Here is a 16,163-nt window from a genome sequence, read left to right on the forward strand (position 1 = left end):
CGGGCAGCACGTTAGAGGGTGGCTGGCCTTGGGAAAATGGGCAGGACTGGATGAGAAAGGAGGCAGGGTGGGCAGGACCCCAGGAGAGCTCTGACCCGGCGCTGGACAGAGGAGAAAGGCTTCAAGCCGGCAGAGCGGGGCCAGTTCCCGGGGGGCTGGAGGCGTAGGGGCTGCTGACCGAGCGAGGCAGGAAGTCACGCCTCCGCCCTCCATTGGCCCTTCATCCCTGGCGCCTTCTCCCCCCAGGGGCTCTGTATTGAGACTGTTTACAGCATCGCTCAGGCTTCCCCGGTGGTGCCAGGGGTAAAGAACCTTCCTGCCAATGCCAGAGACGTAAGAGACGCAGTTACAGATCCTGGGTTGGGAAGATCCCCTGGAGGAGGGCATGGCAACCCACTCCAGGATTCCTTCCTGGAGAATCCCAGGGACAGAGAAGCCTGGTGGGCTACAATCCGTGGGGTCGCAAAGAGCCGGATACGACTGATGTGACTTAGCATGCATGCATGCACTGGCATCTCTCAGGTTATAACCAACTGAGGAGTAATTTAGCAGCAGATATCTTTGATGGAAGCTTGTGGAAATGTCTACAGTTTTTGTAAAAATTAAATATTAGCTTTGGAGAACATCCCCCCTCCCCCAGCTCTTCAGAATACGGTTTTAGGAGAACGGTTCCTGGCCAGCTTTGCTGTGCCCCCAGGGTCTAAGAAGCTGCCTCTCTGGAGAAATTGTGAGTCTGTCCCTCAGAGCGGGAGGGCTGACAAGGAGGCGATCACAGCACAGGCAAGGTTATTCCTGCCGGAGCCCTGGGTTCCACAGTCATGGACATAGAAGGAAACGGTCCCAGATGTGGCTTCCCATCTCTGCAGAAACACAGGACCAGTGTGGTGAACTGTCCCTGCTGTGTCTCAGTCCCCATCCTGCCCGGACGTGGTGCACGGGGACGGGCCTGGACACAGCATCTCGAGCTCTGCTTCCTTGGTGGCTGAGCAGCCAGGCTGCTCCGACTCTGCCCACGGTACCCGGACGGACACTCTCTGCTAAGTGAGGGAGCTTGAAAGCCCCACGTGTGGCCGGCCATGTTGGCGCTGTCATCTGAGACTGTGTTTTTAATTAAAAGTCTGCCTCGGAGTGTGTCAAGTACTCCTGTATTTTTGCCATTCTTCTTATCTCCATGGCAACGAAAATATCTCAGCATTTACATGGACATCATATTCTTCGGCTAATGTACTATCTGAACTGTGCGGGCGCTGGGAAGGGGGCTGGCGGAGGCTGCTTCTGCAGGCTAGGATCCTGGAGTTGCCAAGACAACCGGGGGGCCCAAAGATGTCCTCGCCGGGAGCATCAAATGGGAGCTTGAGATTAATTCCCTCGCGTGTGTTTCTGGAGCTTGCGTTGTTAATTGAAATAATAGGAATGACCTTCCCTGTCCGTTCAAAGCACCTGTCCTATTGAGGTTCTCTGTGCTATTTGCTTAAGTACACTCACATCTCAGGTAAACCTAGCGTGAAAGAGCAGAATGGAGACACTCAAGGTGCGCTGGGGCGTACTGACTTGCAGGGGCGGGGAGCGGCTCTGCTTGGGTCGGCCTGAAACACCGGCAATAACATTTTTATTTTTAAGCTTCATCTGTTTCTGCCCTCTTCTTGGCCGGCTCTGGATCTGAGGATCTCCGCAAGCCGTCAGATCCGGGCGCCAGGCGAAGGAGCCTCATCTCTGCGTGTGCTGTCCCACCCCTGTGTCTAGGCAGGCAGCGGCGTGGATGTGCCCACATGGTCCGCCTCTCCTGGAAGCGGGAATTAGCGTCCGTCCGGGTCGGGATGATCTAGGTGGCCCAGGGCCGCCCCTGCTTCGCCAGTTCTTCTCAGGACGCTTCCACTTTAGCAAATCACCACTCTGGGATCCTGATGGGTTTCCCTCCAAAATGAAAGGCCTGGGGCTCGGTGAGCGCGCGTGAGAATGGGGGTTTTTCTTGTCCATGTCCGTGAGCAAGCCGAGGCCCAGGCCTGCCTGACACACTTTGCCTCTGAAGAACATTCCACTCGCAGCTACGGATCAGATTCAGAAGCTAAGCACGTGAGTACAGGCGTCTCGAGGGAGGTGTAGGAGCGTACATTCGCAGGCTCCACGCTTTAGAATCACTGCCAGCTGCAGAGACAGGGTTCACGGGCAGGTGTCAGCTGAAGAGGTGCTGACACAGAGTCACTAGCAAGAACCCTGCCACCTTCCATGAATTCCCTTTTCATGTAATTCTCTTGACTACGTTCGACATCGCTGCCTGGAAGTGGCTTTCAAGATTGTGATCGCCAGGCCAAGAGGGCCAGGAGCCAGTCCAGGCTCTGTGGTGGGGATGTCCAAGGCAGGTGCGTGCCCAGCAGACAGAGAGGGTCAGTAGGTGGCCGGGGGCAGGGGTGCCTGGGGCACCTGCAGGGCTGGGAAGCCTCAGGCTTTGCGTGGAAGAGGAAGGCAGACCAGAAGTCAGCTCACCAGAGGTGAGCTTGAAAACGCTTTCACTTCCTCTCTCTGTATAAGACCAGTTTACCCACACTTGAGCAAATTTCATATCGCCCTTTCTTTACTCCCTTGCATATAGTATGATCAGGAATTGGGAATTTAGTCCAGTTATCAACATTTATACCTATATAGACAAAGATCTCTCCAGTCAAGTGAAGTGAAGTGAAATCGCTCAGTCGTGTCCAACTCTTTGCGACCCCACGGACTGTAGCCTACCAGACTCCTCCCTCCATGGGATTCTCCGACTAGTCAAAGCTATGGTTTTCTCTAGTAATCGTGTATGGATGTGAGAGCTGGACCATAAAGAAAGCTGAGTGCTGAAGAATGGATGCTTTTGAACTGTGGTGTTGGAGAAGACTCTTAAGAGTCCCTTGGACTGCAAGGAGATCCAACTAGTCCATCCTAAAGAAAATCAGTGCTGAATATTCACTGAAAGGACTGATGCTGAAGCTAATAATTTGGCCACCTGATTCTAAGAACTGACTCATTGGATAAGACCCTGATGCTGGGAAAGACTGAAGGCAGGAAGAGAAGGGGACGACAGAGGATGAGATGGTTGGATGGCATCACCGACTCCATGGACATGAGTCTGAGCAAACCCTGGTAGATGGCGATGGACAGGGAGGCCTGGCGCACTGCAGTCTTTTGGGTCACAGAGGGTCTGACCTGACTGAGCGGCTGAACAACAGCAACAAGCTACAGAACAAAACAAAAGCAAGCGACAACGCAGCCCGTGGAGAGCGAGCAAGCGAGCAGAACTGTCTGCTGCCCGTGGAGAGCGAGCAAGCGAGCAGAACTGTCCACTGCCCGTGGAGAGCGAGCAAGCGAGCAGAACTGTCTGCTGCCCGTGGAGAGCGAGCAAGTGAGCTGCAGTGAAACTCTGACGTTCCAAGCTGTATTCCCCATGCTGTTCCAGAATGAGGAATATGTCTGGGGAGAGGGTCTCAGTGGTTGTTGTCGGCTGTGGTGCTAACTGAGAGCCAGTGGGGGAGGGGGACGGATGCGGGGATGGAGCCGGGGGCTTCACGGTCAGCAGTCTCTAGGCCCCCTACCCGCCTGCACCCCCGAGCTCGGCTCCCACGCTAGGCCAGCCTGCGGGTGGGCTCCCTGTGAGACCCCACGGGCAAAGCTAGACCACCCCCATGCCCTGTCTGCCGGGCACCCCCATCTGCGCGCAGCAGCATGGTCCCGGAGCCTCCGGCCGCTCGTGACCCGAGACGGGCTGCCGCAGGGGGTTCCCTCCCACATGATTAGGCTCCAGGGTTCCGGGGACTGGTAATTGCTCTAATGGTCGTCTGACTGCTGATTTTAGAGGCATTACCAGGAGGGCCTTTAAAACGATGACTTTTACTTCATAGCTGCCATATGCACTGTCTTCTCATGCTCTGGACCAGACAGGAAGCTGACCTAAGCGCGGTGCAGGCAGACTCACCGGCGAAGAGTCACGAACGCTGCTTTTCAGTCGAGGGGGGACGTTTTATTTGACTAGGGATATTTTCTCTCCTGGGGTATAGCTTTTCTTTATCGTTCAGAAAATAATGGTAAAAGTTACTTTGGGTTTTTCTCCCCCAAACTTAAAACTTTTCTCCTTTCTTTTAAAAGAATTAATAAATCACTGTGGCCATAAGTAATTAATTGGCTAATTATTAATTTAATAGACTTCAATGAAATGGCAATTTTAGGCAGATTTGCTGCCAGAAATAATTCAATAATAAAAGAAAAAAAAGCTTATATTCTGGATAATATCTATGAGGAAATCACTGACACTCATTACATTTTTATTGCACTCCCCAATTCCAAATTTTTTTTTAAAGTTTGAATGTCAACATGTAGCTGGTTTTAACACAAGAATGTGTTACTAAGTATACCTCTGATGGCACCCACACCTGACAATTCTGTATCACACTGGTTTGTGTGTTTTCAACAAGAGAAAGTCCAGGGGAGATTTGAGGAAATATAATCGACGGACTCTAGGCTGGATGGATGATTCCAAATTGGAAACTGGATGGTGAGCTGAAAACGCATTTGGGGAGCAATTTAGGGTAAATCATCAGAGAGCAGGAGTAAGCAGAGAAGCTCCGTCCTGCAGAAGCAGAGTCCCTCCTCCAGGAGCTCCTCTCTTCCCTGACCTGCAAGTCCGCCCAGGTTTCTGCAGCTTCCGTGTCCAGCACGTGACCAGCCAGGGTCTGCACGAGGACGTGTGTGGACGCACAGAGGCCCTCCAGCCATGCTTCTGTGATAAGTGATGACTCGTGAGAAGCCGAAGGGGAAGTGTAGGCTTCAGACAGCCACCTTTCATTTCCTTTCTCGAATTTGCTAAGTTCATTATTGCCGCACAGAGGTTTCCCCCATTCCTTTGTATATTTAATTTCCTCTTTAATAGACAGACTGTCAGGGGAGGTTACACGAGCATTATTATTCAAAGGACTGTTTATATCCCTCAGATAAATATCATAGGGAATTATGGATGGGGGTATATTTATTACATATACAGCTGAGAAAAATAACGGTGTATTATTAGGTAAATTCATGCTATATTTAAATAATACGATAACAATCACCAAGTTTTTCCTTGGTGTTCTGGAATCAGAATCCACAGAAAGGCAAATTAATATTTAAACCCTGTGTATAACTTAGAGGACCCACAATAAGCATGACAAAGAGAGATGACTTTGGGCCACGCTGGGGGTGAGGGGTTCCCTTGAATGGATTTACTGCGTGGGTGGGAGAGGGGCAGGCGGTGCCGTGTCCACCCTGAAGATGATCCCTTCACTGTGCAGAGTCTGAGCTCCTATGGTTCCTGGTGGGCACCATATGAAGCACCTGAAACAAAACGCCTCGTGAACCTTGAGGACTCAGGAATCAAGGCTGCAGACAGGATCCAGGAGCCGGGGTAATGGGTTAATTGTCAAGCACGCCTAGGCACCCACGTGAGCCAAAGGTGGGGGCTGAGAAAGGGAAGCAGCTGGAGGAACGCAAAGCTTGGCCAAGGAAGAGCATCTGCAGGGCAGGCTTTCGTCCCGTCTCGGTGACTCGAGGCGTGACAGGCGGCTTCAGGCGTGCAGGTCCCGTCAGAACAAGGTCCTGGGACCTGTGCTGCGGGACCCTCACTTGGGCTGCTGGCCCTGGTCTCATCCAGCACGTTTCCCGTCTACCCTGGAGAGGTGCTGGGCGGGCTCAGCCTTCAAGCCCACCCTGAAGGTCCTGTGAGTGTCAGGAATGGAGTGCAGGGCGCCCCGCCCTGCGATGCCCGATGTGGCATTCAGCTGCTGCCCTGGTCACCCAGAGAAGGCGCTGGCCCTCCTCTCCTCCCGTTCCTTAGCAAGCAGAGAGAATCTAGGAGCAGCTGGCACCATTGACCATGTGGTGAGGACCACCTCGTGTCCCTCATGCAGGCACCGCCTCATGTCCCTCATGCAGGCACCGCCGCTGAGGGCAGGCAGGACGGCCTCTGCGTTCTCGGCACACCTGTCAGAGCAGAGACCCCACAGCAGCCGTAAGGGCTCATTCCCGGGTCGCACCATCCCGGTGGTCGGTGCCCAGCCCCAGTCCAACCTCAATCCAGGTAAGCCGTCTTGGAACTGTAGGGCTGGCCGAAACTCTGGAAACTACCAGGAGCATCCCTCCATGTCCTAAGTAACCGGAGTTCCAGAAAACGGGATTCCCTGAGAGGGCCCGGCAGGACAGGGGACCCTCAAATCTAGCCTCTAAGTGGGCAGACCTCCTAGAAGCCACTCCAGTTACTAAACCAGTCCTGTCTGGATTAGCAGCCCTGCTTTTGTGAACATTTCCCACAAGCGCGTCTCTTCCTTCTAATGGTTGTTGTTAGTCACTCAGGCGTGTCCGACTGTTTGTGACCCCGTGGACTGTAGCCCGCCAGGCTCCTCTGTCCATGGGATTCTCCAGGCAAGAGTACTGGAGTGGGTAGCCGTGCCCTCCTCCAGGGGATCTTCCTGACCCAGGGACTGAACCCAGGGCTATTGCGTTGCAGGCAGTTTCTTTACTGTCTGACCGCCAGGGGAGCCCTTCTAATGTTTAATCAGTAGCGATTTGGACACGGTATATGTGACGTGAGGACATATAACACGCGCTGCACTTCGGTGGGTGACGTATGAAGATACAATATACCTAATCTGTTAAAACTACCTGGCAGGTTCCAGAAGCTGCGAGATTCTTTGTCAGTGTCTTAAATAATCCTCAGGAAAAAAGCCCTCCCAGGGAAATATTGTTTCTATTTTAAGAGGTGAGGCAATGAGCCTACCAAGGGTAGACGTTTGCCCTTGACGTAGATGAGAAGCTGTGAGAGAAGTGTGGCCTGCACTCTGCTCGGCCGGTTCTGACTCTGGGCTCTGTGTCTCAGACAATGTCCTTCCCGCCTCTGCGTCTCTTCCCTTGGACGGAGACGCGGGGCCCTCATGAGCCTCTGAGCGAGGAACGGTCCCCCAAAGAGCACCTCTCCTGTCTGGCCGCTGTTCATCTGCTGGTGAGCCCGCGCCACTGACTGCTCCTCCCCTGCCCCGACCCCTACTTATCTCACTCAGCGCTTCCAAATCGCTGCAGCAGGGAAGGACCACGCGGAGTTGATGGAGATTTGTGCTGCAATCAAATAAAACTTGCCCGCCACGCATGAATGCCCTGAGCACTTCGGCCGTTCTGCAGCGGGGACCTGGCGGGGATGGCTCGCAGTGTGCACGGACGGCAGTGACGAGTTTACTGCCCCCGAGCCAAGCCGCTTCCCGCGCTCCTCGTCTTCACTTGACTCACACCCGGCACCGATGCGCCGCGCCGCTGACTCCCTGCGCCTCCCTCCTCGCAGACCTGGCGCCCCCTTTGCCCCCCCATCTCCTCACCCACGCCCCCCACAGAAAGGCAGACATCAGGCTTCCCGTGTGTCTGGCTCCCACCCCAACACCACGGAGGCGTCCCCTTTCCTCAGCTCCTCACTTGGAGGGTCCTCCCAGGGGTCCCCTCGCCCTGTTGAGACCCTGATGCTCTGGAGCAGAGGGAAAGGGCTGGGTCCTGGGTCTGTGCCTGCCCCCGCCCTGGGGCCCCCTGGGCAGGTGCAGGGTAGACTTGGGCATGGGAGGACTCAGGACCCTGCACGTCTAAACGAACCAGCCTCTCAGCACGCCTTGTAAATCGTGAGACACCGCTGAGCCCCTTTGAAGAAATAACCATCTTCCGACTATTCACTCAACCACGATTTACTGAGCACTGACCGACGACACTATTCGGTGTTTCTGAGAAGAAAAGTCTTAAGTGGCTCTTCAAAGAACTAAAAGACGGGGAAGTCGCTTATGTGGCCTCAAAACATCATTCGCGTGCAGCTTAGACTCGGCGCGGGACAGAACCTGAGTGAGGGGTCCCTGCCTGGTTGGGGAGAGCAAGGCGAGAGGCGGCCCCTGTTCCGTGTGTGAGTCTAGGGCTTGCGATCTGCGCTGGGACCCACAGGGAAGGACAGCGAGGGGCCAGGCCAGGAGGCTCACCACCGCCGGAGTCTGGTCCCAAGGTGCTGAGGGGCCTGGATCCCTGTACCTGTGTGTGTCCTTAGCACAACCTTGCTGCCTCATGGTCTCTGGGGGGCAGGTCCTCAGTCAGCGCCGACTCTGCACTGCAGGCGAGAACGGAAGCGCACAAGGCTGAGACAACCACGGTGCTTCCGAGAGCCTCCCGGAGGAGCCCCAGCGACTGCTCTGCGGCCCGCTGCCCAGAGCCCAAAGGAGGGCAGCCCCAGGGAGACCGCGGCCAAGGGCGGCCGAGGACGGCGGCGATGGCAGGCAGATCCCCCGCGATGGCCCTGGGGCACGACTGCGACTCTGGATGCCAGGCTGGCCCATGGGCGCTGGGGTGCCAGGAGTGGGCTTAGCTTGAGGCTGGGCTGGGGCCAAGGGCCTAGCATGCTCTAGAAGCTGCATTTTATAGACAGTAATCATATCCATTAAATCACTGTAACTGGGAGGCAGGGCTGTATAGTGGTTAGAGGTGTGGCTGCTAGAATTAGAAAGATCTGGGTTAAAATCCCGCCTCCAAGTCCCTCGGTGTTGGGGTGGGAGGTTGCAGATAAGCAGGCGCGGTGCTGGAATGGCGCATGTGGGAGTGGGTTAGCGTTAGAGACGTCAGTGCAGGCTCATCTCTGACTCTGTAGATGCAGGCGGCTGCACACAGAAGCGCTCGGAGCTGTGGGCCTAGGCCCAGAAGCAGTGCCAGCAAGCACGCTGGCGCCTGGATCGTGGTTTCTAACTCCAGTCCCCCAAGAGAGAGCGCTGATTCAGGACGGGGAACTTGCGCAGGAAACGTGTTATACAAGATGAGCCTGGGGCACCATGTCAGGTCAGCAAGTAAGGCCTGCTGAGGAAATCCACCCAGGAATGCGGGGACGTCACAGGACCCAGGGTTGCTGGCGCGGTGAGAGCTGGACCAGTCTGAGCAACAAGACAAGTAACGCAGTGTTGGATCGCAAGTGTGAAATAAACATCTGAGTCCATGTGGGTACGCATGAGTGACTAGTTGTGTCAGTACACAGGTGGGGAGGAGAAGCTGGTCTCCACGCAGAGGACTCAGGTGAGGTATGCAGATGTCAGCCCCGGGGCCGTGGAGCACAGCCCCGGCTCCTGAGCCGTGGGCTGCAGGGCAGAGCATGAGGCGGTGGCGGAGTCGCCTGCTCAGAGTCACGCAGGCCTGAGGCAGCTGGTCCTGACTGGCTGCTTGGGTCCTCAGAGTAGTCGCCCACCTTCTGGAGCTACTGTTTTCTTCTGTGAGAAACATGTCCCCTCGTTCCAGTTGGGCAGGAAGGAAAGTAGAAGCTGCCTGTGGGATGGAGGTGTATCTGAAGAGCCACCATCAAGGCCATCGGTGTCTCCCCACGGGCTTGGCTCAATCTGCTCTGCAATCGGTCAGAGGGCGAGGTCCATTAGCTGCCATGCTGTGCAGGGCATTACTGTCCACGGCAAGGCAGCAGGTGCTGAGCAGCATCAGCCTGTCTGCAGCCAATTAATGCAGCTCACTACTTCTTCGCAGAGATCATGGGTGGCTGGGCCGTCCAATGCCCCGTGATGTTAACGCCGCTTTGACCTCCTCGAGCAGCACAGATGGGAGGACGTCGGGGAGAGAGACGCGAAGGGGTCTCGTGGTCACGAGGACAGGCGGCATCGCTCTGGAGGAGAGACTTTTATAGGAGGGCTTTTAAACAGGGGGATTTATACTTTGTATTCCTGGTGGGTCAGATGGTAAAGAACCTGCCTGGAGTGCAGGGGGCCCAGCTTCAATCCCTGGGTTGGGAAGATCCCCTGGAGAAGGGCACGGCAACCCACTCCAGTATTCTTGCCTGGAGAATCCCAGGGACAGAGGAGCCTGGTGGGCACGTTTGAAACAATTTAGAAGCTGGCTTTTCTTACACAAGAACCCCCGAGTGTGCACAGTAATTGCCGAGACGGCACAGCCAGCTGCTGATCAGGTGACTTACCTTTGCTCACTGACACAACCACGGGCTAATGAGGGCTCGCCTCGGGCTGGTTTCCTGCTGGACACATTTCTACCTCCGAGTGCCTGTTAGTTCATTTGCTTGTCATCATAGCCCGTGATAAAAGCACTCAAGTTACTCCTGTTTCCTGAGAGAGGCGCAGAGATGCCGAGCAACTGCCTTCAGGTCACGCAGAACCGTGGTGCGAGCTCAGCCCGTAACCACCGCTCCACGCCACCTCTTAGAGGGTCAATTACAAAATGCTTCTATAACTTCGCAGCAGAACGTTAAGTTCCATGTGGGGTGCTTGGGCGTGTGTGCCTTTGAGATTGTGTGCGGTGAGGCCTTTAACAGTGGGGGTACCCAGGGCAGCTGGACACGTCCCTGGCGGTAACGCTGTGGTTCCTTGGGCCCAGGGCTCTGCTGCCCAGGAGTCCCGGCCGGGGGCAGCCATGGCCCACCAGGGAACCCACAGACCAGGGGTCCTCTTGGGCAGGCCGGCCTTCTCTAGCTCTGTGTGGGGTTAGAACCGTGCCTTCTCTGCATACTGTCTTCGGATGAACTGAGGTTGCTCCTCCCTGTCACTTTGCTAGCAAATCATTATACCCATTTCTTTGGGATTAAAAAGAGAAGGAGAAGGAACTTAAAAAACCCTAACGGTTTACACTGCAGCAGTTTGGGGGGGGCTTGAATGAAATGACAGAATTGCCACGATGTTAAATTTAGCACTTTTTATTTTAGCAATACGCGTATCTGATCATATCTCCAAGTGCAGCCAGCAATACAAAAGCAGTTTGTATAATTGTAGAGCCGTTCACTCTCAGACGACTTTTGAGACCACATTGCCAAGTTCTCAGCTTAAAAAGCCTTCATCCTGTCGTGTGGGTAACTGCAGCAACGTGGACAAAACCGGCATTTCTCACGCGCGTGGGGAGCAGGAGGATTAGAGGCCCTTGCACTCAGAGTGTGCCCTGCCGTGCCCCTTCCCCACTGCACGCGTTTGCAACACTTCGTCTCCCTTCTGCCGTGCGCCCGAAGGCTCCCCACGTCACTCTGTCCTTCCCCCCGATGTTTCCACCCAAACAGACTGGCTGCGAAGGTGGGCGTGATGTACCCCCTGGGCAGCAGGGGGCTGCGTCTGGGGGGCGCCGGGTGAGGTGGCCAGTCCCTGGCCGGGGGGGCCTGGTCGTCAGCCTTTAGGTGAGGGCCTGTTTCAGGATCCGAGATCAGATGAAATCCCAGCCCCTAACGGGCTTGCTGCTGTCCGTGATCACTCGTAGTAACTCAATCAGCAGCGCCCGTTACAAACACACCCGGGCCCTTCTGCACCCAGAGTCCCCGAGGCTGAGAGGGAGCATCCGAAGAGGGGTGGGGGAGGCCAGGCACGACTCCTGCTGCCTGGCGCGTGCCCCAAAGGCTGTGCACATGCGCGTGAGGATGTGGGGCTTTTCTCCTTCCGACTTACTTCACCCTGCTGTATGACGCAGGGAGCCCAGCCTGACACTCTGTGAGGACCTAGAGGGACAGGAGGGGGTGGTGCTCAAGGCGGGGTATGTGTATAATTATGACTGATTCATGCTGGAGCGCAGCGGAGGCCGCAGCGACACTGCAGGGCAATAATCCTCCAATTAAATAACAATAATGATTAAAAGATACAGAAATGAAAACAAGGAAAACAGAACAAAGCAGAAGCGTTGGGCACAGCCCGGGACCACGACCGGCTCCTGGCTGTTAGGGCAGCTTCTTGAGAAAGCAGTGTCAAGTTCTGGAGATCAGGAACCGCTCAGGAATCGCTCAGGAACCGCTCAGGAACCGCTCAGGAACCGCTCAGGAACAGCTCAGGAACCGCTCAGGAACCGCTCAGGAACAGCCGCAGGTGGCCGTGCGCTTCCTCTCCCCGCTGCCCCGGCGTGCCCCGGCTGGCCGCCTGCCCGGGTGGAGGCTGGGCTCTCTCCCTGACTCTGCCAGTCATGAAAGCTCTCGGCAGTGTCCACGTACGTCCTGCATGCCCTCCAGGCCTCCGAGAGGTCAACTGCACGGAGCTGTCCCCGCCTCCCCTCTCAGAGGTGGTCCCAGACAGGCTGGCAGGCAGCAGGGGGCCTGAGCTATGATGACTAGCAGCCTCAGGGGTCCTGCTCTGACCGTCCTGGCAGTTTGGTGATGGCCGGTGACCTAAGGGGAAGAGCGAACAGGAACTGCTCGGTAATTTTCTGTTCCTGGGCGACCCTCTAGGCCCCCAGCCAGCCCCTGGCTCCCCTAGGCCGGCCCCATCCTGACCTGGGGTGCGGAAACCAGAGGACAAGCCCGGCGCTGGGGACCTCCGTCTGACCCCTGGGCTGCCGTGGACCCCGACCCGGGCGGTGCGACCCGGCCCGCGGTGGAGAGGCGCGGACACGGACACAGCTCACGGCCGCGCCTCCTCTGGCTGTGGCTGTCTTTACTATGGCCATTTCTTGAGGGGAACTTTATCGGACGTCCAGCGCGACAGAGCAGCCTCCTGCCGAGCCTCGGGGCCTGGACGCCACCATTCAGAGCCCACACAGAGACACAGCTTCTGCCTTCGTCTGAATCGACCGTTTCTCTCCAACAAAAAGCAAAGCCCTCGAACCAGGTGATGATTTTTGATCCAGTCCAGTGGGGCACTTCCTGGCTGGGTCTGCGCTTACCACCTCTGCCTCTGGTTTTCCAACTCTGAAGCAGGGGCGCATTCAGCACGACGTTGTGGGATGTTACCTAGGGGAGAGTGAAGGAGCAACCTCGGGGCTCGGGTGGGCGCCGGTGGGCTCAGAGGGACCCAGGACAGGCAGGCTGGATGGGCCCGTGACTGAAGACCACACAGGCTTCCTACCACCCTCCCCTGTAGAGGAACAGCCTGACGGCCCATTTTTAAAGTTTTGCTGGAGCTGAGTTATGGTGTGTTCATCTCTGCTGTGCAGCAAGGTGACGGAGGCGTGCACTCTTCTCCCCGATGGTTTATCACGGGATGCGACCTCTACAGCCCGTGCTCTGAGGCAGGACCTGGCTGGTGGTCCGGCCTGTGCACCCTGGTTGGCGTCTGCTGGTGCCGGAGGCCCGCCCCACCCCCTCCCTTTACTGCCATTTCTCGAGACTGTATTTTTAGTGAGCCTCTTATGATTTCAACATGTGGAAATTTTTCCATAATTTCATAAATCAAATTTACCAGCACCTTTTAACTAGCCCCCCTAAGTGCCGAAGTGGTCTTCATAAACGACAAATAGCATACAAGAATGGAAACAGTCCCCCGGAGGAAACTTCCGGAACGTCAGTGAGGAGGCGTGTCAGCCCCGGGTGACTGTGTCTGAGTGCCCTGGGGAGCGGCTGGCTGTGCTGTGCTTCTTTCGGGTCTTAGAGATGAGGGCGCCCAGGTTCGGCTCCCTGTCTGTAGCTGGTGTGAGAGCCCCTGGCCGGAGCGCTGTTGGTGAGGTCATTGGCGACTCTATCGCAGACGGGGAACTGCAGATCCTTACGGGATTCGATAAGCGGTCACCTTGAACCCCGTCAGCAGAAGAAGGATGCGAGGCGCTGAGAGCTTAAGTTGAGCTGGTCCCAGGCCCGCAGCCCCTGACCAGGAGCCGGACACCCCGGACGTGGGCGGGACCCCTCCGCTTCCGAGACCTCCGCGCTCCCCACCCCGGAACCGCAGAGCAGTCAGGCATTCTTCCTTGCCAAGTGCTGGGTTTGTGCGGGCAGGGCAATTTGCAGGACCATGTCCCCAGAGCCAAAAAGCGGTCTGTGATCAAATCACTGCTGAAAACTCACGTGGTAGTCAACACCAGCTCTGCGGGGGAAGCCTCTGCGTCGGTGCCTCGAGTCTCGATTGGTTTACATGCCTCTGGTCCTGCGTCGTCTCCGCTTACAGCTGTATATCTTTCTTATGGGTCAATATTTACTAAAGAACTGCAAAATTAAAAGAGATCCCATAGCTGGAGAAGACAAAGTAGTAAGACTGTGACTTTTTGTTGTTATGTTGTTTTATCATTATAAGAGGCTTGATTTTAACGATTCAAAAGAAAAGTCTTAGGCTATTCTAAAAATATTCAAACATATGGGAATAAAAGCTATGGTGTAACCTAAACCTTTCATAATTCTCCTCGATGGAGTGGGGGACCAAGGGTCAGGTTTTGTTAACGTTTTTATTTTTTATGTTTTTTTAAATGAAATGCAACTAAAGGAAAAAAAGGGCTTCCTTCAGATTCATGAAAGAAATGGGATTCAAACCTGATATCAAAGTCATTGTCCCTTGGTAATTTTAGTCTCGATGTACCATAAGAGAAGAGTCGGACACGACTGAGCCGTTAGCTGCTGCTGGGCCATGAGGAAAGGACAGGAACTGGTTAAGTGGGGAGCCCCACCCCCGCCCCTGCCTCTGGCGCCCCGGTGACATTTTTGCACACCCTGAAAGGCCGAGGTGGAAGCATCGGTTCTCTCCCCGCTCTGGGTGTCCAACAGTGACTGATATAAATATTTTATTAGGCGAACCTGCAGGTTTCTGAAGATAATATGTCTTATCAAGTTGACCCTTATAATTATGCTGTCTTCTCCAGCTATGGGATCTCTTTTAATTTTGCAGTTCTTTAGTAAATATTGAACCATAAGAAAGATATACAGCTGTAAGCGGAGACGACGCAGGACAAGAGGCATGTAAACCAATCGAGACTCTAGGCGCCGACTCGGAGGCCTCCCCCGCAGAGCTGCCCATCCACCACCCTCTGGGGAGAGGCCAGTGAGGTCGAGCATCCTCTCCCTCCTGCCTGATCCCACCTGGCCCCTGTCGCCCCGCCCTGGTTTGGACACGGCTCCCTCCTCCATCCTGCTGAAATACACCCCCCGCCCAGGGGCAGGGGAGGCTGGGTTGCCTGGCACGGCCCCGTGTGCCCCTCCCCCACCGGGGCACTGGTTTCTCCCCATCTGCATCCTGGGTTGTGCTCTGCAGCCCCCTGGGCATGGCCATCACAGCGGCAGATGCCGGGCTGTCCTGCCGGGGGCAGGGAGGGGGCCCCTTAGCCCCTGAGTGTGCACGGGGAGGGGTGGTCACAGGTCCTCCCATCCTTGATGTGTTGGGCCCCATGCTGCGGCCTGACTCATCTCCACCGGACCCCTGGAGCCCAGCCCTGAGCACGGCACCTTTGAAGCTTAGGAGGCCGCTCCTTGGATGTGCCCGGCTGGGCCCCTTCCTGCACAGCCACTTCTGTGTTGCTTTCTCCTTCCTGCCCATCATCCTGCTCACTTGTGCTCAGAGCTGATCACACCTCCCACACCCCATGCAGACAGGGCCCCGGAAATGTTTATGAGCTGGACCAAATGGCAAGCAGTGACCTGGAGGGTCTCACGGCGGGCTGGAGCGTCTCACGGCGGGCTGGAGGGCTGCTGTTGGTGCTGAATTCTGAGCGGTAGGAGATTCCAGGCAATGTGCGTCTCCCGCCTGACTCTAATGAGGTTGCCTTCTGCAGCTTGTCCTGAGTGTATGTCCTGTGAATGGTGACGATGGGACTTCTAGTCCAGGAGTCCCCTTGGCAAGCCAGCTGTGTTCATTCTTGTGAAGAGACCCACTGGACATGAGCGGCGCTGGTGGTCATTCTGACCGGGCACAGTTGGCTCCGGGCACTCACCACCATCCCGACCCACCCCAAGAGAGGTATGGTCAAAGGTGGCAGGGGGTCCAAGAGAAGGCTGCCCAGGGAGGGGGGAACTTCCAAGCAGGTACAGTGACTGTCAGACGGACTACATCAGCCCCATACAATTGAAACAGATCTTTTCAGAAAGGAGGCAGCAAATAAATACGATCGAGCTGGGGACACAGGAACCCCTGTTTGGCCTCTAGAGAGGCTGCTGGTCCGGGGGTGGAGGGCTGCCCTCCCCGTGGTGTTAGCCTAGGATGGGGCAGGGTCTCCAGGCGGAGCATGGGCTGACCAGTGCCCATCCTGATGAAGGAGGTGGGGGATGTAGGCAGACTGGGGTGGCAGCACCCTGTGGCTCCTTTGGGCACTGGCCCCTGGGTGGACCCCAGCCTTAGCAACTGCATGGGGCCCATCTGTTAATCTTGGTGTTGGCAGCAAGAGCTGAAGTAGCTGCTAAGGAAGACAAGATGATGACCGTCAGGAGTGAGGAAAAAGCCGCAAGGACACCTGGGACAGACCCCTCCCTAGAGAATGCCCCCTGGCCCCCTGCCAAC

This window comes from Ovis aries, chromosome 10, assembly GCF_016772045.2.
Source record: "Ovis aries strain OAR_USU_Benz2616 breed Rambouillet chromosome 10, ARS-UI_Ramb_v3.0, whole genome shotgun sequence".
In the NCBI taxonomy this organism is placed as follows: Eukaryota; Metazoa; Chordata; class Mammalia; order Artiodactyla; family Bovidae; genus Ovis; species Ovis aries.